Source organism: Pristiophorus japonicus, chromosome 1 (genome assembly GCF_044704955.1).
Source record: "Pristiophorus japonicus isolate sPriJap1 chromosome 1, sPriJap1.hap1, whole genome shotgun sequence".
NCBI lineage: Eukaryota > Metazoa > Chordata > Chondrichthyes > Pristiophoridae > Pristiophorus > Pristiophorus japonicus.
Window position 1 is genome coordinate 362,264,827 of NC_091977.1, and position 27,884 is coordinate 362,292,710.

General features: G+C 43.6%; 1 protein-coding gene and 1 long non-coding RNA gene across 2 annotated transcripts in view; one reads left to right on the top strand and one right to left on the bottom strand.

Annotated features, from left to right (window-relative positions):
- csmd3b (CUB and Sushi multiple domains 3b) overlaps positions 1-27,884 on the top strand; it is a 3,002,015-nt gene that overhangs the window by 2,449,709 nt on the left and 524,422 nt on the right. The window lies entirely within an intron of this gene.
- On the bottom strand, positions 1,667-27,451 carry LOC139259486 (uncharacterized). The gene is made up of 3 exons (XR_011592578.1): positions 27,380-27,451; positions 1,824-1,902; positions 1,667-1,732 (listed from the first exon to the last, which is right to left on the bottom strand). It is a non-coding gene; the product is annotated as an uncharacterized lncRNA (long non-coding RNA).

The window sequence follows — 27,884 nt, forward strand, 5'->3', positions numbered from 1 at the left end:
ATAGCACGTTTTCTTTCTAAAATCACCTGGTTACGGTTTTCATCATCGGGGACTTCGACGATACTATTTGTGGTGAAAAACGTTTCTCGCCTCTCCACATACGCTCCAACAGTTTCTTGGTCTTGATAGAACTCACTCGAGCACCCTATTACTCCCATAGGCATGGCCATTTGGACTCTGACAATGTCAACAGTGTGCTTGAAATTTCCCTTGGATTTTTAGCTGTTCTGCAAAACAAAGAACTTCACCAAGTCTCTCTGTTGGTTGGCTGGATTAATCACCAGCAAAAATTTCAACTAGAGAATCCAATTATCCAATCCTCATTCGCCAAATGTGATACATTCTTTACGACATTACTAAGCACATTACACACAAGATGGCTCTACAGGAACTTGTCATGTCACCTGGTCACATGACCCTTTTATTATTTTACACCAGGAGTTGCATTACCACAGTAGTCCACTAGGTGGTGCTCTATATTTACAACTGCCCACTTCAATGATCTTATAAAGATGCTGATCTCAGAACTGGAAAAGTCACACCGGTGTAGTCGAGAGTGTTGTTCTGAGGCTGAGGATAAAACAGATTGTAAGGGGAATTTTAATTGCCACGTGACTGTGTGAAATCCGATCAGGGAATGCTTCATGCTGATACGAGGTGCCCAAACTGGGAAAGTATTCTATTCCCCAATGCTTGACGTCCCTCACCTTTACAAATAAAAATTCATCAACAACACAATATAAAATGATACTGTCTTCTCTGCTTTCTTTCTGATTTTGTTTTTTTAACATTTGTTCCTTCAATTTGGCAAGTTTAGAAAAATCCATTTAGAATTATTTTAGCCTCTGATTGAAGGAATCTATGGAATTCATTCAAATCTAGAGAAGTCTCTGATACTGTGGAAGTGTTTCCTTTTGTAAGTTTCAGCTGATGCTCTTACTGACTCTGTTAGTCTCCCAATTATTTAAGTTGTTTGCGTTTGTTCGTTTGATTTTGAAAAAACATATATTTATTATAGTTTCTTGACAAATATGTATTAAAAGTTGCACCTTTCCATTATTTTGAGACTTCAGGAGTACTCCTTCAAATAATAAATGTCCCTCTTCCCACAGAAATAAAGGGAAAAATTAAATTAATGCACGACTTTAAAATAAGAAAGCATTATTGTGGATCAATTGATTATGACTTAGTTGAGCAAAATCAAAACAAATTTAACATTGTGCTGAAAGATAATTGAAAGTTATATTCCAACACATGAACACTTCTTTTCAAAGTTCCTTTCTTTTCAACGTGAACAATTTGTGCTCTTCCATGCAAAACATGGTTATTCCCCGCTTATAAATAATATAGCAACATTTGTATTGCTTAATTCAACCCCCACCCTCCAAAACACCAGGCATTTTGAGAGCCGTACATGAGAGAAATGGACAGATGGTGCCACCACTGAGCACAGCACACTGCAGAACATTTGTTGTTTTACACCGTCGATGCTATGTTTCTGCTTGTTCCAATGTGGCAGACTCCTGCTGATTTTACAGAAGTGACAGCAGGTTTGGGACACAAGCTTCGCAGATCAAAGCTATCCAGGCTTTCAGTTAATTTCATCACAAAACTTATCATTTGGGAATAGCCCAACCATAAATACTTACATTGTGACACAGTGTGCAGAGAATTCAGCTCTGGCTTAGTGCCTGTGAAATTGCATATCAATACAGATGCCATGTATGTAAAACTTCAAGAGAAAATGAAGAATAAAATTAGTTGTCAGCACTCAATTGGTTAAAGCACATGTGAAAAGGAAGGGGAAAAAGCATGAAACTCACCCCATCTAGATATGGGGCAAACAGGCACACCATATGCCCACTCTTTAACCATACAGTCTCCCGGCAACAAATCTGCAACCTATTTGGGAATATATGTGTTGAAATTATGTAATTAGTAATAAACATGTTCATATTAAATTACTTCGTTCATTATTTTAATAAAGATGTTAGCCTTTTATTTTAAATATATTAACTCCTTCATCAAATAACAGGCAGAGGAATATCATACAAATGCATTATGTAACAGCTTGATTTCAACCCATTAATAAGAAAAGAGAAAACATGTACGGTAATCCACAGGGAGATCTAACAGTTACAGGCCACAAATTATTTTTGGTCTATGCTTTTTCTGTGATTGTTTCTGAAAGGCAATGCAGCGTACGGTCACTTTTTTTTAAATGGAGAAATGTTTTGCATATTGATATTGAAAATCGCACACAATAAATGAAGTCCTTAAAAACTCATGATTTCTTCCTTTCGATTTTAGGTGTGCCCACAACATGAGTCATTCCCTCTTTAAAAGGCCAGGCATGCAACCTATTCCCAAGTGTCTGCCAATCTATAGTCATCGAGCAACAATTATGAAAGGAGAGTGACCCAGGATGAGTCTCTGTCTGTCTCATCCTTCTTTGCTGTGGTAGAATGCCTTTGTAATTTGTGCATGAACCTTACTATCTACACTGTGATTATTTGCACGGTCTTCTGCGTCCCTCCTGAGAAATCTTAGGAATTGGACTTTCCTCAGCTAACACCCACACACACACACCTACACTGGGTTCCTTCATTCAGAATTAAATAATTTTTATCCCTTCCAGAAAAAAAAACATTAAACTCCAAAGAATTAACTAATCCACTAATTAGAGTATAAAGCTTTACCAGTCAAGTGCAACTATAATTACAAGTGCAGAGGAACTTTACAAAGCTAAATAGACTTCCACATTCTACAGTCTGGCAAGACTGGATGAAATTACACATTCCAGATGAATTGTTTGATGTGTCTTGTCCTCCAAGGATACCAATCAGAAATCTGGTTATGTCCTCCAAGGGGACCAATCAGAAAGCTGGTGTTGCAAATAGACATTTCCTAATATCTACCATTGTGATGTCTGATCTTTTAGCCAGACACCTCCTTTTTGCATGATTGAAATCATCTCAGGAACCATGAGTACTGACATGTACTGACATAGAGTAGCACTCTATGCTACAATAGGAATATTGAAACATAGGAACAGAAGAAAGCCATTCAGCCCCTCTAGCCTCTTCTACCATTTAATTAGATCATGGCTGATCTATACCTTAACTCCATCTACCTACCTTTGCTCCATACTGAACAACAAAATATCAATTTAAGTCTTGCAAATTTCAATTTACCCAGCATCCGCACTGCCTTTTATTTGGTGGGGGTGGGAGAGGGCAGGGGGGCAGGGAGGGAGCTCCAGATTTCCACAATTTTATGTGTGGAAAAAGTGCTTCCTGATTTCACTCCTAAATGGCCTAGCTCTAATTTTAAGTTTATGCCACTCTGTTCTGGATTCGCTCGCCAAAGGAAGTAGTTTCTCTGCATCTACCCTATTGAATCCGTTAATCATTTTAAATACCTTGATTAGATCACCCTTCAACCGTCTAAACTCAAGGGAATACAAACAAAGTTTATGCAACTTTTCCAGAATTTAACCCTTTAAGCCCTGGTATCATTGGGTTAATCTGCAGCGAATACCCAAATCCATTTGCTACCAGTGCCACGTGCTAGTCAGAGTAAGAATTGAAGGCTAGCTCAGATGAATACGTGGCTTGAGGAGTGGTCCAAATTCCTGGGACATTGGAACCGGTTCTGGGGGAGGTGGGACCAGTATAAACCGGACGGTCTGCACCTGGGCAGGACCGGAACCAATGTACTAGGGGGAGTGTTTGCTTGTGCTGTTGGGGAGGAGTTAAACTAATATGGCAGGGGGATGGGAGCCTATGCAGGGAGACAGAGGGAAATAAAATAGGGGCAGAAGCAAAAGATAGAAAGGAGAATAATAAAAGTGGAGGGCAGAGAAACCCAAGGCAAAAATCAAAAATGGCCATATTACAGCAAAATTCTAAAGCGACAAAGAGTGTTAAAAAGACAAGGCTGAAGGCTCTGTACCTCAATGCGAGGAGTATTTGGAATAAGGTGGATGAATTAACTGCGCAGGCAGCTATTAACGATTATGATATAATTGGGATTATGGAGACATGGCTCCAGGGTGACCAAGGCTGGGAACTCAACATCCAGGGGTATTCAACATTCAGGAAGGATAGACAGAAAGGAAAAGGAGGTGGGGTAGCATTGCTGGTTAAAGAGGAAATTAACGTAATAGTAAGAAAGGACATTAGCTTGGATGATATGGAATCTGTATAGGTAGAGCTGCAGAATACCAAAGGGCAGAAAACGCTAGTGGGAGTTGTGTACAGACCACCAAACAGTAGTAGTGAGGTTGGGGATGGCATCAAACAAGAAATTAGGGATGCGTGCAATAAAGGTATAGCAGTTATCATGGGCGACTTTAATCTACATCTAGATCGGTTTAATCAAGTTGGTAGCAATGCGTTGGAGGAGGATTTCCTGGAGTGTATTAGGGATGGCTTTCTAGACCAATATGTCGAGGAACCAACTCGAGAACTGGCCATCCTAGACTGGGTGTTGTGTAATGAGAGAGGACTTATTAGCAATCTTGATGTGCGAGGCCCCCTGGGGAAGAGTGACCATAATTTGGTAGAATTATTTATTAAGATAGAGAGTGACAGTGTGAATTCAGAGACTAAGGTCCTGAACTTAAGGAAAGGTAACTTCAATGGAATGAAACGTGAATTGACTAGGATGGACTGGCAAATGATATTTAAAGGGTTGACAGTGGATAGGCAATGGCAGACATTTATAGATTATATGGATGAACGTCAACAATTGTACATCCCTGTCTGGAGTAAAAATAAAAAGGGGAAGATGGCTCAACCGTGGCTAAGAAAGGAAATTAGGGATAGTGTTAAATCCAAGGAAGAGGCATATAAATTGGCCAGGAATAGCAGCAAACCTGAGGACTGGGAGAAATTTAGAATTCAGCAGAGGAGGACAAAGGGTCTAATTAGGAGGAGGAGAATAAAGTTTGAGAGGAAGCTTGCAGGGAACATAAAAACTGACTGCAAAAGCTTCAATAGATATGTGAAGGGAAAAAGATTAGTGAAGACCAACGTAGGTCCTTTGCAGACAGAATCAGGTGAATTTATAATGGGGAACAAAGAAATGGCAGACCAATTGAACAAATACTTTGGATCTGTCTTCACTAAGGAAGACACAAATAACCTTCCGGAAATACTAGGGGTTCGAGGGTCTAGTGAAAAGAAGGAACCGAAGGAAATCGTTACTAGTCAGGAAATTGTATTAGGGAAATTGATGGGATTGAAGGCCGATAAATCCCCAGGGCCTGATAGGCTGCATCCCAGAGTACTTAAGGAATTGGCCCTAGAAATAGTCGATGCACTGGTGATCATTTTCCAACATTCTATTGACTCTGGATCAGTTCCTAAGGACTGGAGGGTAGCTAATATAACACCACTTTTTTAAAAAGTAGGGAAAGAGAAAACGGGGAATTATAGACATGTTAGCCTGACATCGGTGGTGGGGAAAATGTTGGAATCAATTATTAAAGATGAAATAGTAGCGCATTTGGAAAGTGGTGACAGGATTGGTCCAAGTCAGCATGGATTTATGAAAGGGAAATCATACTTGACAAATCTTCTAGAATTTTTTGAGGATGTAACCAGTAGAGTGGACAAGGGAGAGCCAGTGGATGTGGTGTATTTGGACTTTCAAAAGGCTTTTGACAAGGTCCCACACAAGAGATTAGTGTGCAAAATTAAAGCACATGCTATTGGGGGTAATGTACTGACGTGGATAGAGAACTGGTTGGCAGACAGGAAGCAGAGAGTCAGGATAAACGGGTCTTTTTCAGAATGGCAGGCACTGACCAGTGGGGTGCCGCAGGGTTCAGTGCTTGGACTCCAGCTATTTACAATATACATCAATGATTTAGATGAAGGAATTGAATGTAATATCTCCAAGTTTGCAGATGACACTAAGCTGGGTGGCGGTGTGAGTGTGAGGAGGATGCTAAGAGACTGCAGGGTGACTTGGACAGATTAGGTAAATGGGCAAATGCATGACAGATGCAGTATAATGTGGATAAATGTGAGGTTATCCACTTTAGGGGCAAAAACAGGAAGGCAGAATATTATCTGAATGGTGACAGATTAGGAAAAGTGGAGGTGCAACGAGACCTGGATGTCATGGTACATCAGTCATTGAAGTTTGGATGCAGGTATAGCAGGCGGTGAAGAACGCAAATGGCATGTTGGCCTTCATAGCTAGAGGATTTGTGTATAGGAGCAGGGAGGTCTTACTGCAGTTGTACAGAGCCTTGGTGAGGTCACACTTGGAATATTGTGTTCAGTTTTGGTCCCCTAATCTGAGGAAGAACGTTCTTGCTATTGAGAGGGTACAGCGAAGGTTCACCAGTTTAATTCCTGGGATGGCAGGACTGACATATGAGGAGAGACTGGATCAACTGGGCTTGTATCCACTGAAGTTTCGAAGAATGAGAGGGGATCTCATAGAAACATGTAAAATTCTGACAGGATTGGACCAGTTAGAGGCAGGAAGAATGTTTCCTTTGCTGGGGTGTTTCAGAACCAAGGGTCACAGTCTAAGAATAAGAGGTAAGCCATTTAGGACCGAGATGGGGAGAAACTTCTTCACTCAGAGAGTGGTTGACCTGTGGAATTCTCTACCACAGAAAGTTGTTGAGGGCAGTTCGTTAGATATATTCAAAAGGGAGTTAGATATGACCCTTACGGCCAAAGGGATCAAGGGGTATGGAGAGAAAGCAGGAAAGGGGTACTGAGGTTGAATGATCAGCCATGATCTTATTGAATGGCGGTGCAGGCTCGAAGAGCTGAATGGCCTACTCCTGCACCTAATTTCTCTGTTTCTTTTTTCTATCCACAACTTCTAATCGCTCACTATTAAGAAAATACCAACACACATGCCACCAAAGAGACCCTTGCTGAAATATTTTGAATATTAATTCAATTGCTACTTCAAAACAACTGTCTTCTGCAAACTGTGCTGTTCTTTTTAATTTCAACCTTATTTGATCTTGGAACTGCTATACATGATGCAGTGCACTGCAGCTTGAACAACGCACAGCCAGTAGTCAGATCAACATGTATTGTATTGGCCAAATATATGGAACTTGTAAGATTTTCATGACAAAACCAGTTCTTGTCTTTTTAGACAGCGCTGCTACTCTCTCCCAAGATGCATATCAAGAAAGATCTATAACAATATGGTTTCTCATGACTATTGACCCTAACTACATATCTTCGAATTATACATTGTGAACTTGATGAACATAACATAAAAGATAGTGCTGAGCTAAGAATGAGAATGAGAGCTCAGTAGTTACTAAACTTGTCCTTTATAATTTGTGCATGAACCTTACTACCCACGACAGTATTTATAGACTGGTAATTATAGACCGGTTAGCCTGACATCAGTAGTGGGGAAAATGTTGGAATCAGTTATTAAAGTTGAAATAAAAGCACATTTGGAAAGCAGTGACAGGATCGGTCCAAGTCAACATAGATTTATGAAAGGGAAATCATGCTTGACAAATCTTCTGGAATTTTTTGAGGAGATAACTAGTAGAGTGGACAAGGGAGAACCAGTGGATGTGGTGTATTTTGACTTTCAAAATGCTTTTGACAAAGTTCCACACAAGAGATTTTTGTGCAAAATGAAAGCACATGGTACTGGGGGTAATGTACTGACGTGGATAGAGAACTCGTTGGCAGACAGGAAGCAGAGTCGGGATAAACTGGTCCTTTTCAGAATGGCAGGCAGTGAATAGTAGGGTGTCGCAGGGCTCAGTGCTGGGACCCCAGCTATTTACAATATACATTAATGATTTGGATGAAGGAATTGAGTGTAATATCTGCAAGTTTGCAGATGACACTAAACTGGGTGGTGGTGTGAGCTGTGAGGAGGACGCTAAGAGGCTGCAGAGTGACTTGGACAGGTTAGGTGAGTGGGCAGATGCAGTTAAATGTGAGGTTATCCACTTTGGGGTCAAAAACAGGAAGGCAGAATATTATCTGAATGACGGCAGATTAAGAAAAGGGGAGGTGCAACGAGATCTTGGTGTCATGGTACATCAGTCATTGAAAGTTGGCATGCAGGTACAGCAGGCGGTGAAGAAGGCAAATGGTATGTTGGCCTTCTTAGCTAGGGGATTTAAGTATAAGGGCAGGGAGGTCTTACTGCAGTTGTACAGGGCCTTGGTAAGGCGTCACCTGGAATATTGTGTTCAGTATTGGTCTCGTAATCTGAGGAAGGACGTTCTTGCTATTGAGGGAGAGCAGCGAAGGTTCACCAGACTGATTCCCGGGTTGGCTGGACTAACATAGACTGGATTGACTGGGCTTGTATTCGCTGGAGTTTCGAAGGATGAGAGGAGATCTCATAGAAGCACATAAAATTCTGATGGAACTGGACAGGTTAGCTGCAGGAAGAATGTTCCCCATGTTGGGGAAGTGCAGAACCAGGGGCACAATCTAAGGATAAGGGGTAAGCCATTTCAGACTGAGATCAGGAGAAACTTCTTCACTCAGAGAGTTGTTAACCTATAGAATTCCCTACTGCAGAGAGGTGTTGATGCCAGTTCATTGGATATATTCAAGAGGGAGTTAGATATGGCACTTACGGCTAAAGGGATTAAGGGGTTTGGAGAGAAAGCAGGAAAGGGTTACTGAGTTGAATGATCAGCCATGATCTTATTGAATGGCGGTGCAGGCTTTAAGGGCTGAATGGCCTGCTCCTGCATCTATTTTCTATGTTTCTATGTTTCAATGTCATGCTCCACTTATTAACATTATTGGGCATTCCATTAAGCATATTTTGGAAATGTAAAGGTAGATTTAATTACTCTGAGCCCATCTTATTTCACAAATCACATTTTATAATCATCAAATTTCCGGGATAGTTGTCTTAAATTAAGATCCTATTATTCGAACACTGTTGCAGTTTGTCGTTGAAATGAGATTGTTTGAGGTGAGTAAGGACAGCAGCTGAGGTCAGTTTCATCTCACCGAGAAGAAACTTTACAGCATCAGTGTTGAATAAAGGCCAAAAATACACGTGCAAATAATTTGCAAAGCAATGACACTGTTAATGTGCTGGAAACTGCAAGAGTTATCTTCAGGCTTAATATTATCCAGCTTAGTAGCAATGGAAAGTACTAATCTATGCAAAATGTATTCGCATCAGCTTTTGTTCAACACAAAGCACAAAGAAAATACATATGTGATAAATGCAGCTATTGAGCAAAGAAATAATCTAACAATGTGCTGCAGCTATGATATGGTTGACTTGGGATTTTCTGCTACAGTTCCCTGCTTGGCTGGATCTAGATTTTGGCTGATCTGTCGTGAGAAAGCACCAAGACAAGGTATAGCATTATGCTATTGGAAGGGAAGAAAAATGTTCTGAGCTCCTGTCTGCTTCTGCCCTCCTTTAGTGACTGATTATTGAGCAGAACTAGCAGAGAGTCTGAGTAAATGCACACTATCTCTACTTGGGGAATGCCACACACAAGAAAATGGAGACAAATAATGAAATGCTGTGCAATGGTTTCAGCCCCACAGGGAAATCCCTATTCTTCAGCAAATCACAAGCAGACATGAAAAGAATACAAGTTTTCTGTCTCTGTGTTATCCCATGTCTTGATATCTAAGGTCACTGCCATCCTGGCTGATCTCATCCAGCTTACATCCTAACTGATGTTCTCAGACTTGCCAACTTCCTGATACCTGCCATCATGTCTGATGTCCACAAGCCAACAAGTACTAACATGTAGGCTGATCCCCTGACATCTATAAACCCACAGATCTTGTCTGATCCTTGATTGGGGAGGGTTTATTGAGGTAAATAAAGTATTAACTGATAAAATATTATTGCTTCAATGCTCATCAAGAAAATAGGACCAGAGCACATGACTGAAAATATTTAAAAGTACATTTAGAACAGATATTATAAAGAAACTGGAAGAGTGATAAATATTTGCAATAATCTACCAAACAAGGTAATAGAAGCAAAAACATTGGGGTTACTCGAGGTAAATTATGTGCGAAAATGGAAGAGTTAACATGATGAAGGATGAGCTTTCAGGGAGAAACTGGCCTTTTCTCATTCTTTACATTCAACAAGAAGGAGAAGGAGAGAGAGGTGCAGAAGTTTAGGGAGGGAATTCCAGAGCTTCGGGCCTAGACACCTGAACGCATGGCTGCCAATGGAGGGGCAAAGGAGATCAAGGCCAGAATTGGGGGATCGCAGAGTTCTAGGAGGGTTGTTGAGCTGGAGGAGGTTACAGAGATAGAAAGAACGACTTGCATTTATATGGTGCCTTTCATGACCACTGGACATCTCAAAGCACTTTACAGCCAATGAAGTACTTTTGAAGTGTAGTCACTGTTGTAGGACAAAGCCATAGAGGGATTTGAACATAAGGATGCAAATTTTATTTTTTTATATTTTTATCTCGTTACCCACAACATGTTGCATTTATAGAGCTCCTCATGTCAAAGTTCATCTGAGCACATTACAAGAGCATTATCTAACATACTACAAGGCCTACTAATGTCTCCCAAGAATATCGTAGTGTGTTGCATGCTCCACAACATTTATTTTCAGAGAAGCCTACGAATAGAGCAGATGCAGGAAGAATATATTCCTCCCCTCATTCACCAAGGGAATGGTAAAGCCTTACTGCACAAATAGCCTGCCCCATGCATATGCACAATGCAGGTGTCCAAATCATCTTCAGCAACTTTGGTCTCTGTGCTAAATCAATTGCCAAGAGCATATAAATTCTATATTTTACATAGAAACATAGAAATTAGGTGCAGGAGTTGGCCATTCGGCCCTTCGAGCCTGCATTACCATTCAATAAGATCATGGCTGATCATTCACCTCAGTACCCCTTTCCTGCTTTCTTTCCATACCCCTTGATCCCTTTAGCCAAAAGGGCCAAATCTAACTCCCTGTTGAATATATCCAATGAACTGGCATTAACAACTCTCAGCGGTAGGGAATTCCACAGGTTAACAACTCTCTGAGTGAAGAAGTTTCTCCTCATCTCAGTCCTAAATGGCTTACCCCTTATCCTTAGGCTGTGTCCTCTGGTTCTGGACTTCCCCAACATCAGGAACATTCTTCCTGCATCTAACCTATCCAGTCCCGTCAGAATTTTACATGCTTCTATGAGATCCCCTCTCATTCTTCTAAACTCCAGTGAATACAAGCCCAGTCGATCCAGTCTCTCCTCATATGTCAGTTCTGCCATCCCGGGAATCAGTCTGGTGAACCTTCACCGCACTCCCTCAATAGCAAGAACGTCCTTCCTCAGATTAGGAGACCAAAACTGAACACAGTATTCCAAGTGTGGCCTCACCAAGGCCCTGTACAACTGCAGTAAAACCTCCCCGCTCCGATACTCAAATCCCCTAGCTATGAAGGCCAACTTGCCATTTGCCTTCTTCACCACCTGCAAAACCTGCCTGCCAACTTTCAATGACTGATGTACGATGACACCCAGGTCTCATTGCATCTCCTTCTTTCCTAATTTGTCACCATTCAAATAATATTCTGCCTTCCTGTTTTTGCCACCAAAGTGGATAACCTCACATTTATCCACATTACACTGCATCTGCCATGCATTTGCCCACTCACCTAACCTGTCCAAGTCATCCTGCAGCATCCTCCTCACAGCTTGCACTTTGAGTAAAGGGCCACTTTCCAGCAGAATTCTAAAGGGTCAAAGTGTGTGAAAAAGACATGCCTGAAGGATCTGTGCCTCAATGCGAGGAATATTCGGAATAAGGTGGACGAATTAACTGCGCAGATAGAAGTTAACGGGTATGATGTGATTGGCATCACGGAGACATGGCTCCAGGGTGACCAAGGCTGGGAACTCGACATTCAGGGGTACTCAGCATTTAGGAATTATAGACAGAAAGGAAAAGGAGGCGGGGTGGCGTTGCTGGCTAAAGAGGAAATGAATGCAATTGTAAGGAAGGACATTAGCTTGGATGATGTGGAATCAGTATGGGTGGAGCCACGGAATACCAAAGGGCAGAAAAAGCTAGTGTGAGTTGTGTACAGGCCACCAAATAGTAGTAGTGAGGTTGGGGACAGCATCAAAGAAGAAATAAGGGATGTGTGCAGTAAAGGTACAACAGTAATCATGGGCGACTTTAATCTACATATTGATTGGGCTAACCTAACTGGTAGCAATGCGGTGGAGGAGGATTTCCTGGCATGTATTAGGGATGGTTTTCTAGACCAATATGTTGAGGAACCAACCAGAGAGCTGGCCATCCTAGACTGGGTGATGTCGAATGAGAAGGGACTAATTAGCAATCTTGTTGTGCGAGGCCCCTTGGGGAAGAGTGACCATAATATGGTTGAATTCTTTATTAAGATGGAGAATGACAACGTTAATTCAGAAACTAGGGTCCTGAACTTAAGGAAAGGTAACTTTGATGGTATGAGGCGCGAATTGGCTCGATTAGTCTGGCAAATGATACTTAAAGGGTTGACGGTGGAAAGGCAATGGCACACCTTTAAAGATCATATGGACGAACTTCAACAATTGTACATCCCTGTCTGGAGTAAAAATAAAATGGGGAAGGTGGTTCAACCATGGCTAATAAGGGAAATTAAGTATAGTATTAAATCCAAGGAAGAGGCATACAAATTAGTCAGAAAAAGTAGCAAGCTGGAGGACTGGGAAAAATTAAGAATACAGCAGAGGAGGACAAAGGATTTAATTAAGAGGGGGAAATAGAGTACGAGGGGAAGCTTGATGGAAACATAAAAAATGACTGTAAAAGCTTTCATAGATATGTGAAGATTAGTGAAGACAAACGTAGGTCCGTTGCAGTCGGATTCGGGTGAATTTATAATGGGGAACAAAGAAATGGCAGACCAATTGAACAAGTTCTTTGGTTCTGTCCTCACAAAGGAAGACACAAATAACCTTCCGGGTGTACTAGGGGTCCGAAGGTCGAGTGAGAAGGAAGAACTGAAGGAAATCCTTATTAGGCAGGAAATTGTGTTAGGGAAATGACGGGATTGAAGGCTGATAAATCCTCAGGGCCTGATAGTCTACATCCCAGAGTACTTAAGGAAGTGGCCCTAGAAATAGTGGATGCATTGGTGATCATTTTCCAACAGTCTATCGCCCCTGGATCAGTTCCTATGGACTGGAGGGTTTCTAATGTAACACCACTTTTTAAAAAAGGAGGGAGAGAGAAAACTGATAATTATAGACCAGTTAGCCTGACATCAGTAGTGGGGAAAATTTTGGAATCAATCATTCAGGTTGAAATAGCAGTGCATTTGGAAAGCAGTGATAGGATTGGTCCAAGTCAGCATGGATTTTTGAAGGGGAAATCATGCTTGACAAATCTTCTGGAATTTTTTGAGGATGTAACTAGTAGAGTGGATAAGGAAGAACCAGTGGATGTGGTGTATTTGGACTTTCAAAAGGCTTTTGACAAGGTCCCACACAAGAGATTGGCGTGCAAAATCAAAGCACATGATATTGGGGGTAATGTACTGACGTCGATAAAGAACTGGTTGGCAGACAGGAAGCAGAGAGTCGGGATTAATGGGTCCTTTTCAGAATGGCAGGCAGTGACTAGTGGAGTGCCGCAGGGCTCAGTGCTGGGACCCCAGCTCTTTACAATATATATTAATGAACTGGATGATGGAATTGAGTGTAATATCTCTCAAGTTTGCAGATGACACTAAACTGGGTAGTGGTGTGAGCTGTGAGGAGGACACTAAGAGGCTGCAGGGTGATTTGGACAGGTGAGACGAGTGGGCAAATACATGGCAGATGCAGTATAATGTGGATAAATGTGAGGTTATCCACTTTGGAGGCAAAAGCAGGAAGGCAGAATATTATCTGAATGGTGGCAGATTAGGAAACGGGGAGGTGCAGCGAGACCTGGGTGTCATGATTCATCAGTCATTGAAGGTTGGCATGCAGGTACAGCAGGCGGTGAAGAAGGCAAATAGTATGTTGGCCTTCATAGCAAGGGGATTTGAGTATAGGAGCAGGGAAGTCTTACTGCAGTTGTACAGAGCCTTGGTGAAGCCCCACCTGGAATATTGTGGTAGTTTTGGTCTCCTAATATGAGGAAGGACGTTCTTGCTATTGAGGGAGTGCAGCGAATGTTCACCAGACTGATTCCTGGAATGGCAGGACTGACATATGAGGAGAGACTGGATTGACTGGGCCTGTATTCACTGGAGTTTAGAAGGATGAGAGGGAATCTAATAGAAACATATAAAATTCTGACGGGACTGGACAGGTTAGATGCAGGAAGAATGTTCCCGATGTTGAGGAAGTCCAGAAGCAGGGTGCATAGTCTTAGGATAACGGGTAAGCCATTTAGGACTGAGATGAGGGAGAACTTCTTCACTCAGAGAGTTGTTAACCTATGGAATTCCCTACTGCAGAGAGTTGTTGATGCCAGTTCATTGGATATATTCAAGAGGGAGTTAGATATGGCCCTTGTGGCTAAAGGGTTCAAGGGGTATGGAGAGAAAGCAGGAATGGGGTACTGAAGGAATGATCAGCCATGATCTTATTGAATGATAGTGCAGGCTCGAAGGGCCGAATGGCCTACTCCTGCACCTATTTTCTATGTTTCTATGTTTCTATTCTATATCTTAAAAAGAAGTTTCTCTAGACATAGTGGAGTCACAGTGTGGAAACAATGGGAGTTTGAAGAATAATGCTCAAGCGTCCACCCTGCATCCTTGGTTTTGTGTGAGCAAAAGAACATGCATGATACATGCAGGTTGTGTTGTAAAGTTAATTTGTGAGCTTAGCTATTTAAATGGTCATTTGACAACAGTTCCAGTGATAGTAATGAAGTCGATGCAATATGGGGATGCATGTGAAGGTTGAAAATAACTGTTTTGAGAATTTAGGGAGCAGCCTCAGTCATGATTTAACAGCATGAGAGGAGGCGCATTGTGGTCGGCATCATTTGCCCATCTGCGTGTCATACTAGAATTCTGACTGGTCTTAAATTGGCACACTTCCTCAGACTGTCATACTTTTTCCCTAATTTATGCCCATGTCCTTTGACAGCATTGATTATATCCAATGTCTCATGCCAAACAGGGTCGATGGAATGCCTGTGGAAAAGATGGCCCCAGATCTCAAAGAGTTCTTCTGTTGTACTTTTGGACAAATACTTCTAAAACAGTGTCAGAAAAAGGTGCTTTGCAGATATACTCAGCTAGGATTAAGGAGTGACACACAATTTCCCACTCTCTGCTGACAGTTAGCTCTCATTGGTAGCCCAATCTGGACCAAGAGCTCACTTTGATATATTAATTACTTTAACCTCATAGAATCCCACAAAGACTAGCATCCTGATTACCTCCAGAACCATATGAGTGGATCATAAATTTTAATCACCGTCATTCTACTTCATCTGTCCTTGCTTAAAAATACCTTTGAAGTTATGCAATTCAGTATGATATTTAACAAAGTACAAATATGTTGGTGATTTATGGGGAAAATCAACAACTAAAATATTCTTTTGAGATTATTTTCATAGCCAGAGCCTGGGTAATAAACCAGAAAGAGTTCTTGAAGGTGGACAGAAAGCTTCCATAACTTGGAGAATTACTTGTGGCCTGAGCCCAAGTTCCTTGTTAAATGAAATTTGAAAAGAAAGAATTAATTCTAAAAGCAGGTGGTTATATTACCCACAAAAGTGTTCTAAAGAGAATACACTGTAGAAGGCACTCATGGAAATTAAAATCATATTTCACTGCATTGTCTATCCAATACATATGTAGTGAGCTGCACAGTAGACACCTCAAGTCGCTGGAGAAATATCACCAACAATGTCTCCGCAAGATCCTACAAATCCCCTGGGAGGACAGACGCACCAACATTAGCATCCTCGACCAGGCCAACATCCCTCTCATTGAAGCACTGACCACATTTGATCAGCTCCGCAGGGCAGGCCACATTGTTCGCATGCCAGATACAAAACTCCCAAAGCAAGCACTCTCCTCGGAACTCCTTCATGGCAAACGAGCCAAAGGTGGGCAGAAGAAATGTTTCAAAGGCACCCTCAAAACCTCCCTGATAAAGTGCAACATCCCCACTGACACCTGGGAGTCCCTGGACAAAGACCGCCCTAAATGGAGAAAGTGCATCCGGGAGGGCGCTGAGCGCCTCGAGTCTCATCGCCGAGAGCATACAGAAATCAAGCACAAGCAGCGGAAAGAGTGTGCGGCAAACCTGTCTCACCCACTCCTTCCCTCAACAACTATCTGTCCCACCTGTGACAGAGACTGTGGTTCTCGTATTGGACTGTTTAGCCACCTAAGAACTCATTTTAAGAGTGGAAGCAAGTCTTCCTCGATTCCGAGGGACTGCCTATGAGGATGAGTGAGCTGTACATGAACTGAATGTATTGCAATGAATACAAGTTGAGAAAGAGGAAAATTTTGATATTGGGCCAAACTTTCCTGGAGGCTTGTGCTATTGGAATAGCGCATCTCCAGCATTGGGTTTGTTTTACACTGCAAAATTCTCCTGAAATTATGCCATAAGTGAGTTACGTCATTATTTACACAGCATCATAATTTACTGGGACTTTTGAGCCGCTTCACCAATATGCTCGCTGAAACCGTGCAAAATTGATCATCCGAGCAGAGTGCTCACCCCACGTTGAAGTCAGTAACAATCACAAATTTCCTAGATTTACATTAGTTTTCGTGCCGCAGCCACTTAGATCACAAAAAACTGCACAGCTGAATGAAAAAATTCATGAGTTCAAAATAATTGATTGAAGTAAAATGCAAATACAAAAACAAAATTCTGCAGATGCCGGAGATCTGAAATAAAAACAGAAAATGCTGGAAATATTCATCAGGTCAGTTAGTATCTGTGGAGAGAGAAACCTGCCGAAAGGTCACCGACCTTGCACGTTAACTCTGTTTCTCTCTCCACAGATTGAGCCTGACCTGCTGAGTGTTTCCAGCATTTTCTGATTTTATTAAAGTAAAATACAATCTCTGCTGTTTCTTCATATTTTCAATTATTAGCTAAAACCTGTCAAACAACTTCTTCTTCGTCAATGTGTGTCAAGATGAATATGTGGCTTGAGGATTGGTGCAGAAGGGAGGGATTCAAATTCCTGGGATATTGGAACCGGTTCTGGGGGCGGTGGGACCAATACAAACCGTACGGTCTGCACCTGGGCAGGATCAGAACCAATGTCCCAGGGGGAGTGTTTGCTAGTGCTGTTGGGAAGGAGTTAAACTAATATGGCAGGGGGATGGGAACCTATGCAGGAAGACAGAGGGAAGTTGAATGGGGGCAGAAGCAAAAAATATAAAGAAGAAAAGTAAAAGTGGAGAGCAGAGAAACCAAAGGCTAAAAGCAAAAAGGACCACATTACAGCAAAATTCTAAAGGGGCAAAGTGTGTTAGAAAGACAAGGCTGAAGGCTCTGTGCCTCAATGCGCGGAGTATTCGGAAGAAGGTGGACGAATTAAACTGCGCAGATAGCAGTTAACGGGTCTGATGTAATTGGCATCACGGAGGCATGGCTCTAGGGTGACCAAGGTTGGGAACTCAACATCCAGGGGTATTCAACATATAGGAAGGATAGACAGAAAGGAAAAGGAGGCGGGTGGCATTGCTGGTTAAAGAGGAAATTAATGCAAGAGTAAGAAAGGACATTAGCTTGGATGATGTGGAATCGGTATGGGTGGAGCTACGGAATACCAAAGGGCAGAATACGTTAGTGGGAGTTGTGTACAGACCACCAAACAGTAGTAGTGAGGTTGGGGACGGCATCAAACAAAAAATTAGGGATGCATGCAATAAAGGTACAGCAGTTATCATGGGTGACTTTATTCTACATATTGATTGGGCTAACCAAACTGGCAGCAATGCAGTGGAGGAGGATTTCCTGGAGTGTATTAGGGATGGTTTTCTAGACCAATATGTTGAGGAACCAACTAGGGAGATGGCCATCCAAGACTGGGTGATGTGTAATGAGAGAGGACTAATTAGCAATCTTGTTGTGCGAGGCCCCTTGGGGAAGAGTGACCATAAAATGGTAGAATTCTTTATTAAGATGGAGAGTGACACAGTTAATTTAGAAACTAAGGTCCTGAACTTAAGGAAAGGTAACTTCGATGGTTTGAGGTGTGAATTGGCTAGAATAGACTTGCAAATGATACTTAAAGGGTTGCTGGTGGATAGGCAATGGCACACCTTTAAAGATCATATGGACGAACTTCAACAATTGTACATCCCTGTCGGGAGTAAAAATTAAACGGGGAAGGTGGCACAACCGTGGCTAACAAGGGAAATGAAGGATAGTGTTAAATTCAAGGTTGAGGCATATAAATTGGCCAGAAAAAGCAGCAAACCTGAGGACTGGGAGATATTTAGAATTCAGCAGAGGAGGACAAAGAGTTAAATTAAGAGGGGAAAAATAGAGTACGAGAAGAAGCTTGCCGGGAACATTAAAACTGACTGCAAATGCTTCTATAAATATGTGAAGAGAAAAAGATTAGTGAAGACAAACGTAGGTCCGTTGCAGTCGGATTCAGGTGAATTTATAATGGGGAACAAAGAAATGGCAGACCAATTGAACAAATACTTTGGTTCTATCTTCACGAAGGCAGACACACAAATAAACTTCCGAAAGTTTTAGGGGACTGAGGGTCTAGTGAGAAGGAGGAAATGAAAGATATCCTTATTGGGCGGGAAATTGTATTAGGGAAATTGATGGGATTGAAGGCCGATAAATCCCCAGGGCCTGATAGTCTGCATCCTAGAGTACTTAAAGAAGTGGCCCGAGAAATAGTGGATGCATTGGTGATCATTTGCTAACAGTCTATCAACTCTGGATCAGTTCCTATGGGCTGGATGGTAGCTAATGTAACACCACTTTTTAAAAAGGGAGGGAGAGAGAAAGCGGGTAATTATAGACCGGTTAGCCTGACATCAATAGTGAGGAAAATATAGGAATCAATTATTAAGGATGAAATAGCAGCGCATTTGGAAAGCAGTGACAGGCTCGGTCCAAGTCAGCATGGATTTATGAAGGGGAAATCGTTCTTGACAAATCTTCTGGAATTTTTGGAGGATGTAACTTGTAGAGTGGACAAGGGAGAACCAGTGGATGTGGTGTATTTGGACTTTCAAAAGGCTTTTGACAAGGTCTCACACCAGAGATTGGTGTGCAAAATCAAAGCACATGGTATTGGGGGTAATGTACTGAAGTGGATAGAGAATTAGTTGGCAGAAGGAAGCAGAGAGTCGGGATAAATGGGTCCTTTTCAGAATGGCAGGCAGTGACTAGTGGGATGCCGCAGGGATCAGTGCTGGGAGCCCAGCTCTTAACAATATACATCAATGATTTAGATGAAGGAATTGAATGTAATATCTCCAAGTTTGCAGATGACACTAAACTGGGTGGTGGTGTAAGCTGTGAGTGGGACGCGAAGAGGCTGCAGGGTGACTTGGACAGGCTGGATGAGTGTGCAAATGATGGCAGATGCAGTATAATGTGGATAAATGTAAGGTTATCCACTTTGGGGGCAAAAACGCGATGACAGAATATTATCTGAATGGCAGCAGATTAGGAAAAGGGGAGGTGCAACGAGACCTGGGTGTCATGGTACATCAGTTATTGAAAGTTGGCATACAGTTACAGCAGGCGATGAAGAAGGCAAATGGTATGCTGGTCTTCATAGCTTGGGGATTTGAGTTTAGCAGGGAGGTCTTACTGCAGTTGTACAGGGCCTTGGTGAGTTTTGGTCTCCTAATCTGAGGAAGGACGTTCTTGCTATTGAGGGAGTGCAGCGAACGTTCACCAGACTGATTCCCAGGATGGCTGGGCTGACATACGAGGAGAGACTGGATCAACTGGGCCTTTATACATTGGAGTTTAGAAGGATGAGAGGGTATCTCATAGAAATATATAAGATTCGGAAAGAGGTGACATGATAGGTCCAAGTCAGCATGGATTTGTGAAAGGGAAATCATACTTGACAAATCTTCTGGAATTTTTTGAGGATGTTTCCAGTAGAGTGGACAAGGAGAAACCAGTTGATGTGGTGTATTTGGACTTTCAGAAGGCTTTCGACAAGGTCCTACTCAAGAGATTAAAGTGCAAAGTTAAAGCACATGGGATTGGGGGTAGTGTGCTGACGTGGATTGAGAACTGGTTGGCAGACAGGAAGCAAAGAGTAGGAGTAAATGGGTACCTTTCAGAATTGCAGGCAGTGAATAGCGGGGTACAGCAAGGTTCTATGCTCGGGCTCCAGCTATTTACATTGTGCATTAAAGATTTAGACGAGGGGATTAAATATAGTATCTCCAAATTTGCGGATGACACTAAATTAGGTGGCAGTGTGAGCTGCGAGGAGGATGCTATGAGGCTGCAGAGTGACTTGGATAGGTTAGGTGAGTGGGCAAATGCATGGCAGGTGAAGTATAATGTGGATAAATTTGAGGTTATGCACTTTGGTTGTAAAAACAGAGAGACAGACTATTATCTGAATGGTGACAGATTAGGAAAAGGGGAGGTGCAACGAGATCTGGGTGTCATGGTACATCAGTCATTGAAGGTTGGCATACAGGTACAGCAGGCGGTTAAGAAAGCAAATGGCATGTTGGCCTTCATAGCGAGGGGATTTGAGTACAGGGACAGGGAGGTATTACTACAGTTGTACAGGGCCTTGGTGAGGCCACACCTGGAGTATTGTGTACAGTTTTGGTCTCCTAACTTGAGGAAGGACATTCTTGCTATTGAGGGAGTGCAGCGAAGGTTCACCAGACTGATTCCCGGGATGGCGGGACTGACATATCAAGAAAGACTGGATCAACTGGGCTTGTATTCACTGGAGTTCAGAAGAATGAGAGGGGATCTCATAGAAACGTTTAAAATTCTGACGGGTTTAGACAGGTTTCGATGCAGGAAGGATGTTCCCAATGTTGGGGAAGTCCAGAAGCAGGGGTCACAGTCTAAGGATAAGGGGTAAGCCATTTAGGACCGAGATGAGGAGAAACCTCTTCACCCAGAGAGTGGTGAACCTGTGGAATTCTCTATCACAGAAAGTTGTTGAGGCCAATTCACTAAATATATTCAAAAAGGAGTTAGATGTAGTCCTTACTACTAGGGGGCTCAAGGTGTATGGCGAGAAAGCAGGAATGGGCTGCTGAAGTTGCATGTTCAGCCATGAACTCATTGAATGGCGGTGCAGGCTCGAAGGGCTGAATGGCCTACTCCTGCAACTATTTTCTATGTTTCTATTCTGACGGGACGGGACAGGTTAGATGCGAGTAGAATGTTCCCGATGTTGGGGAAGTCCAGAACACAGTCTTAGGATAAGGGGTAGGCCGTTTAGGACTGAGATGAGGAGAAACTTCTTCACTCAGAGAGTTGTTAACCTGTGGAATTCCCTGCCGCAGAGAGTTGTTGATGCCAGTTCATTGGATATATTCAAGAGGGAGTTAGATATGGCCCTTAGGGGATCAAGCGATATGGAGAGAAATCAGGAAAGTGGTACTGAGGTGAATGATCAGCCATGGTCTTATTGAATGCTGGTGCAGACTTGAAGGGCCGAAAAGCCTACTCCTGCTCCTATTTTCTATGTTTCTATGGCCCCAAGTTTCCACACGCAGCAAAACAGGCGCCCCTCCGAGCTGGGCGCCCGTTTTTCACGCCGAAAACGGCGCCTGAAAAAAACCGCGTTATTCTCGAGTGCTTTGCAGCTCGATGTCAGCTTGGCGCGGCGCCCAGGGGGCGGAGCCTACCACTCGCGCCGATTTTGTAAGTAGGAGGGGGCGGGTACCATTTAAATGAGTTTTTTCGTGCCAGCAACCCTGCGCGTGCACGTTGGAGCGTTCGCGCACACGCCGTGTGAAGGAAACATTGGCACTCGGCCATTTTTTAGTTCTTTGTAGCTGTTCAATTTTTAACATTTTTTAATAAAACCACATTGCCCTTCCATGATCAACACTGAGGCTACTTGCAGCAGTGAGAAGGCTGCAGGAAGCCTCAGAAGTTGAGGCAGCCGTTTCCCGACGGGCCCGACCAACGGCAGGGGGGCCTCCCCCACCCCTGCCGTCGGGAACGGCTGCCTCCTCCCTGCCTCCCCCCCGCTGCCGTTGGTCGGGCCCTTACTGCCTTCCCTCCCCTGCCGTCGGGAACGGCTGCTGCCGTCGGCCGGGCCCTTACTGCCTTCCCTCCCCTGCCGTCGGGAACGGCTGCTGCCGTCGGCCGGGCCCTTACTGCCTTCCCTCCCCTGCCGTCGGGAACGGCTGCTGCCGTCGGCCGGGCCCTTACTGCCTTCCCTCCCCTGCCGTCGGGAACGGCTGCTGCCGTCGGCCGGGCCCTTACTGCCTTCCCTCCCCTGCCGTCGGGAACGGCTGCTGCCGTCGGCCGGGCCCTTACTGCCTTCCCTCCCCTGCCGTCGGGAACGGCTGCTGCCGTCGGCCGGGCCCTTACTGCCTTCCCTCCCCTGCCGTCGGGAACGGCTGCTGCCGTCGGCCGGGCCCTTACTGCCTTCCCTCCCCTGCCGTCGGGAACGGCTGCCTCAACTTGTGAGGCTTCCTGCAGCCTTCTCCCTGCCTGAAGCACTTTCACACAGGTAGGAACATGGTTTATTTAATCTTTTCTTTGCTTATAAATTTTTATTCAGGTTGGAATTATTTGTATAATATTTGTATAAGTATAACTAAGGATTTATTGTAGAATGTAATGACTTCCCTTCCCCCCACCCCCGTACCTCGTTCCCGATGCCTAATTTGTAATCTGCGCCTGATTTTTTAAAGTGTCGACAAGGTTTTTTCAGGCCGACAAAAATCTTCACTTGATCCATTCTAAGTTATTTGGAGTACTTTTTCACTGTGGAAACTTTCAAATCAGGCGTCAGTGGCCGGACACGCCCCCTTTTAAAAAAAAAAAATTCTGTTCAAAAGTGAAACTGTTCTAACTGACTAGAACTGCAGAAAACTTAAAAGTGGAGAATTGCGATTTCTAAGATACTCCGTTCTCCACCAGTTGCTCCTAAAAATCAGGAGCAAATCATGTGGAAACTTGGGGCCTATGTTTCTATGTTTAGTTTCTGTTGTGTGCAGGGGTTAGGGTACAGAAGTGCCTCCAAAAACCATTGATGAATGTGGGAGTGGGGGATATATTCATTGAAGCTCGACTTCGGCGCCAAAATTATTGGTGCACTTGGAATGTGCACCAGAAGCCAGTGGCCCCCTCGAAATTGGACCTCGAGCTTCATCAGAATAATTTTAAAGTGCAAAGAGTGTCCTTTGCCACTCGATGTGTACTTGAATGTTGGCACCAAGTCCTCAAACTGAAACCTTGGTGCAAAGTGAAGCTGAAGCAAGCTGCCAGAATCAGCAGCAAAATAGTGGAACAGTCTTTACAAGCAAGTTGTGGCTGGGAGTTACACAGTGCTTGCAGATTGATCAGTTCCTGCAGTAGTTCTCAACTGTTTTACATTACAATGTTTGTTCTTGGAAAAGTGATCAATTGCTTGCATTCTTTTAGATTGAAAATCAAAATGTATTTTTGTACTTAGAGTACTGAGAAGCAAAAAGTGGCTCATCAAAGGAGTTCTTTCCTTTTGAATGATATCAGCAATGCAAGCATGGAGGAAAACAACGGGAGGAATTTTAACCTAAAAAAAAACAGGTGGATTGGGGTTTGATGGGAAGTTCAAAGGCTGGATTTTCGGCTTTGATGTTTTAGGGGCGGTAATAGCGGCAGGGCGGTAAAGTTTGCGCCTGGGAACTGTTTGCGCCTCAGTAAGTAAAATTGGGCAGCTGGGCCCTGAGTCAGGGGACGCAGCGCTAAGGGAGGCATTGTACACCTTTCTTAGGGCGTTAGAATGGGAAACTCCTGAGCTAAAAAGCCGTGCCAGGTGGCGAGAGGCGCCTTGCGGGGGGGGGGGGGGGCGGGGGAAACAAAAAAAACCCATGAAAACGTTCCCAATACGTTGCCCATGCCACCACAAGATAAATCGCAAAAAAAATTAAAAGCAAAAACAATCACACTTACCTGGGGAGTCCATTACTTACCTCTCTGCAGTCGGTAGCGTTGGACCGCCTGATTTCCCAGGTGTTCACTGCGCGGCCAGAAGGAGCTGGGAGGGAGTGGGATTGTCAGCAAAGATTGGCGGTGTACGTGTCGGACGAGAGTTAAAACTCGCGCCGGTGTTGCAACCAGGGGCGTTGCACACCGGCGTAGCTTTTCCAGGCTGTGCTGTTCCACGCTGCCGCTAAACCGGACACGAGGATCGCTGTGGGGCGCTGAAAGCTGACCGCCCACCCAGAACACTACACTGCCGCCATTGCCGCTGCTCTGGGGCAAAAAATGGAGTTTCTGCATCTACCAGAATGTTGGGGCCTTATAATCTGTCTCCAGACAAAAAGTAAAGAGTAACAGTTCTACAGAAAGAAAGAGAGACATACTGAGAGAAAGGGAGAACAATTGTGAGAAGCATACAAAAGAAACGAGACAGAGAGAGCAGCTTTACAGAAAAAGTGTGAGAGCCATCAAGAGAATGAAGGAAATATTAATTGTTGAGACAGACGGAAACGCAGGAAGAAAGAGAGCGTGAGATAACAGAGCAATAGCTACAGAAAGAGGAACACAAATGTTATTTTGTTATGCCATCAGAGATAAATCAGTACATTTGAAAAGACAACTGGGCCCGGAGTCTCTGTTCAATTGTGCTGTTGTTTTTCAGTGCAATCTGGCCAAAATTGGCATAATCAGCGCAAAAGTTCATGGAATTTTAAACGTTTTTTGCATTTGGCAAAACGCAAAGTTCCGCGATCTTTTGCGCTAGTTTTAAAAACATTGTACTGGAAGCAGGCCTTGCCCACAATATTGGCCATGCCCCGGGGGTGAATTAATCACCATGGTGAGTTTCCACTAATAGTGCTTGATATGTTCTTACTATAAAATATAAATGCACACGAGGCCCATACTTGAGAGAAGGTCACTCTGTGACCAGTTACCTTTATTGCCAAGACCTCAAGTGATGAAGGTGGGTGGAGCTTCCCCTTTTATACCTGTAAGTCCAGGTTAGGAGTGTCTCCCACAAGTTCACCCCTAGTGGTCAATGTTCTCAAGGTGTACAACTTAGGTCAGCTTATACATGGGTTACAATGATAGTTGAATACATGACATCTACAATGATAGTTGAATACATGACAGTGCTCATTTGAAAGCCTTGCCTAGACTACAATTCCTCCCATCCCACTTCCTATAAGGATTCTATTCCATTCTCTCAGTTTCTCCATCTCCGTCGCATCTGTTCTGACAACACCACCTTCCATACTCGTGTTTCCAACATGTCTTCCTTTTTCTTCTACGTGGCTGACATGGCCCTCGACCGGGTCCGTTCCATTCCCACACTTCTGCTCTCACCCCTTCCCCTCCTTCCCAGAACCACAATAGGGTTCCCCTTGTCTTCACCTTTCACCCCACCAGCCTCCATATTCAACGTATCATCCTCTGCCATTTCCACTACCTCCAGCATGATTCCACCACTAAACACATCTTCCCCTCCCCTCTCAGCATTCTGAAGGGACCGCTCCCTCCATGACAACCTGGTTCACTCCTCAATCACCCCCAACACCCACTCCCCTTCCCACGGCACTTTCCTATGCAAGCGCAGGAGATGCAACACCTTCCCTTTTACCTCCCCACTGTCCAGAGCCCCAAACATTCCTTCCAGGTGAACCAGCGATTTATTTGTATTTCTTTTAATTTAGTACACTGTATTCGCTGATTGCGATGCGGTCTCCTCTACATTGGGGAGACCAAATGCAGATTGAGTGACTGCTTTGCAAAACACCTCTGTTCAGTGCATAAGCATGACCCTGCGCTTCCGGTCTCCTGTCGCTTTAATTCTCTGCTCTACTTCCTCTCTGACATTTCTGTCCTCGGCCTCTTACACTGTTCCAACGAAGCTCACACAAGCTCGTGGAACAGCACCTCATCTTTCGATTAGGCATTTTACAGTCTTCTGAACTCAATATCGAGTTCAACAATTTCAGACCATAACCTCATCCCCTATTTTCTCACATGGCAGCTATTGATGTTTCTGACATTTCCATTTACATGTCTTCTAGACTCATCTTTTATTTCTTTATTTGTCCCATTACCATCTATTTTGCTTTGTACTATCATTCATTTTGTCTTTTAATCACTCCCATCTTCCACCCTATCACAGATCTTCCTTTTGCACTGGAATTGGCAATTGTATCCAAAGCAGAATTGCCCCCTGCTGTTTATTTTTCTTCTAACAAGGTTTCCCGTCATCACCTTTCAGACTTTCCCTGTGACAGAACAACATCTAGAATGTGAAGCTAGACAGAAAGAAAAGTCACTTCTCTCAATGGTACTGATTCCCTGATGAGTAACAGCACAAAGTTTGGTTAGCTGGAGTTTGAGCGACACGAAAATAAAAAGCAATTAATTCAAACTTAGTTCCATAGGACTCTGTTTTTGCCACGATCGGGCACCGTTTTTTGGCGTCCAAACATTTTTTGGCGTGAAATACTCACCTTCCAACTTTCGCCAACGTTTGGACGCTGGCGCCGATCATGTGTGGCAGTTTAAAAATTTTTGGCGTAGACACGAGTCAAAAAGTGATTGACAACCGCTTTTATGAACATAATCGATTTTGACCATCCACAATTTCTTTCAGCACAGCACACACTGTCCAAAAGCCCCGCAAAAAAAAAACGAACGTTAACTTAAGGAATCGGCGCGGCACACAAGAGGACAGGAGCGAGGCATTAAGAATACAAAATAAAATACCTTTTTTTCACAGGGAACTCTTTTTGGAGCAAGGAAAAAAGATTTCCAGGCTGAAAGGACTGCTCCCCCCGCTGCAATCCCGGGCTGAAAGGACTGCTCCCCCCCACCCCACCCCCACAGCTGGACCCATTGCAATCCTGGGCCAAATGATCTCCCGCTCAGTCTCGCTACTGCTATGAGTTGAAGTTCAGGAGCAGGAGGGCCATTCAGCCGGGGATTGCAGCAGGTCCAGCGGGGGGGAGCAGTGGCCACGGGTCCAGCAAGGGGAGAGGTCCTTTGGAGGGCTGGGATTGCAACGGTTCCAGCGGGGGAGAGGTACTTCGGAGGCCCGGGATTGTAACGAGTCCAGCGGGGGCGAGGTCCTTGGTGGGCCCGGGATTGCAGCTGGTCCAATGGAGGGAGAGGTCCTTTGAGGGCCCAGGATTGCAGCGAGTCCAGCGGATTTCACTTTTTAAATGCTGGATTGTATGGCATAGAAATGAGCAGGTTTTCATTTTGGGGTACAGAATACAGCAGTGATCAACTGCTAATGATGTCTATGTCTTGGTAAAGTTATCTTACGATTGCTAATTCCTCAGTGTGACTGTCATTATGAATCAAAGACAAGAGCGGGCTTCAGCGTCTCTGGTTGCCCTGGTAAGTTCAGTTTTTCGCGCATGCCCAGAGAGTTTTTAGCGCAGACTTGAAGCTCCGCCCCCTCAGACTAACTTCGGAGAGCGCTACGCCAAATTCAAATAATTCTTTGGCGAAAGTCCCGATTTTTTTTTTCTGCCGCCAACGAACGTACACAAAAAAATCGTATGTTAACATGCGCAGGCGCCAAAAATCCAGCAACTGGAAAATAGGGGCCATATACTTTCCATTTTATTGTTTCAAAATACATTCAAATTGTGATTTTTTTTTACTGCAGTTGCTTATTTTAGTGAAGTGTATTTATTGAAAAAAACTTGCTGATTCTTGTTGCTTAGCAAAGGTAAAGTAAGATGAAGAATGTATTTCATATTATGGTGTTGAATAATAATTTTCTGCAGCTCTCGAAATGGCTCAGTTTATAAATAAACCTCCT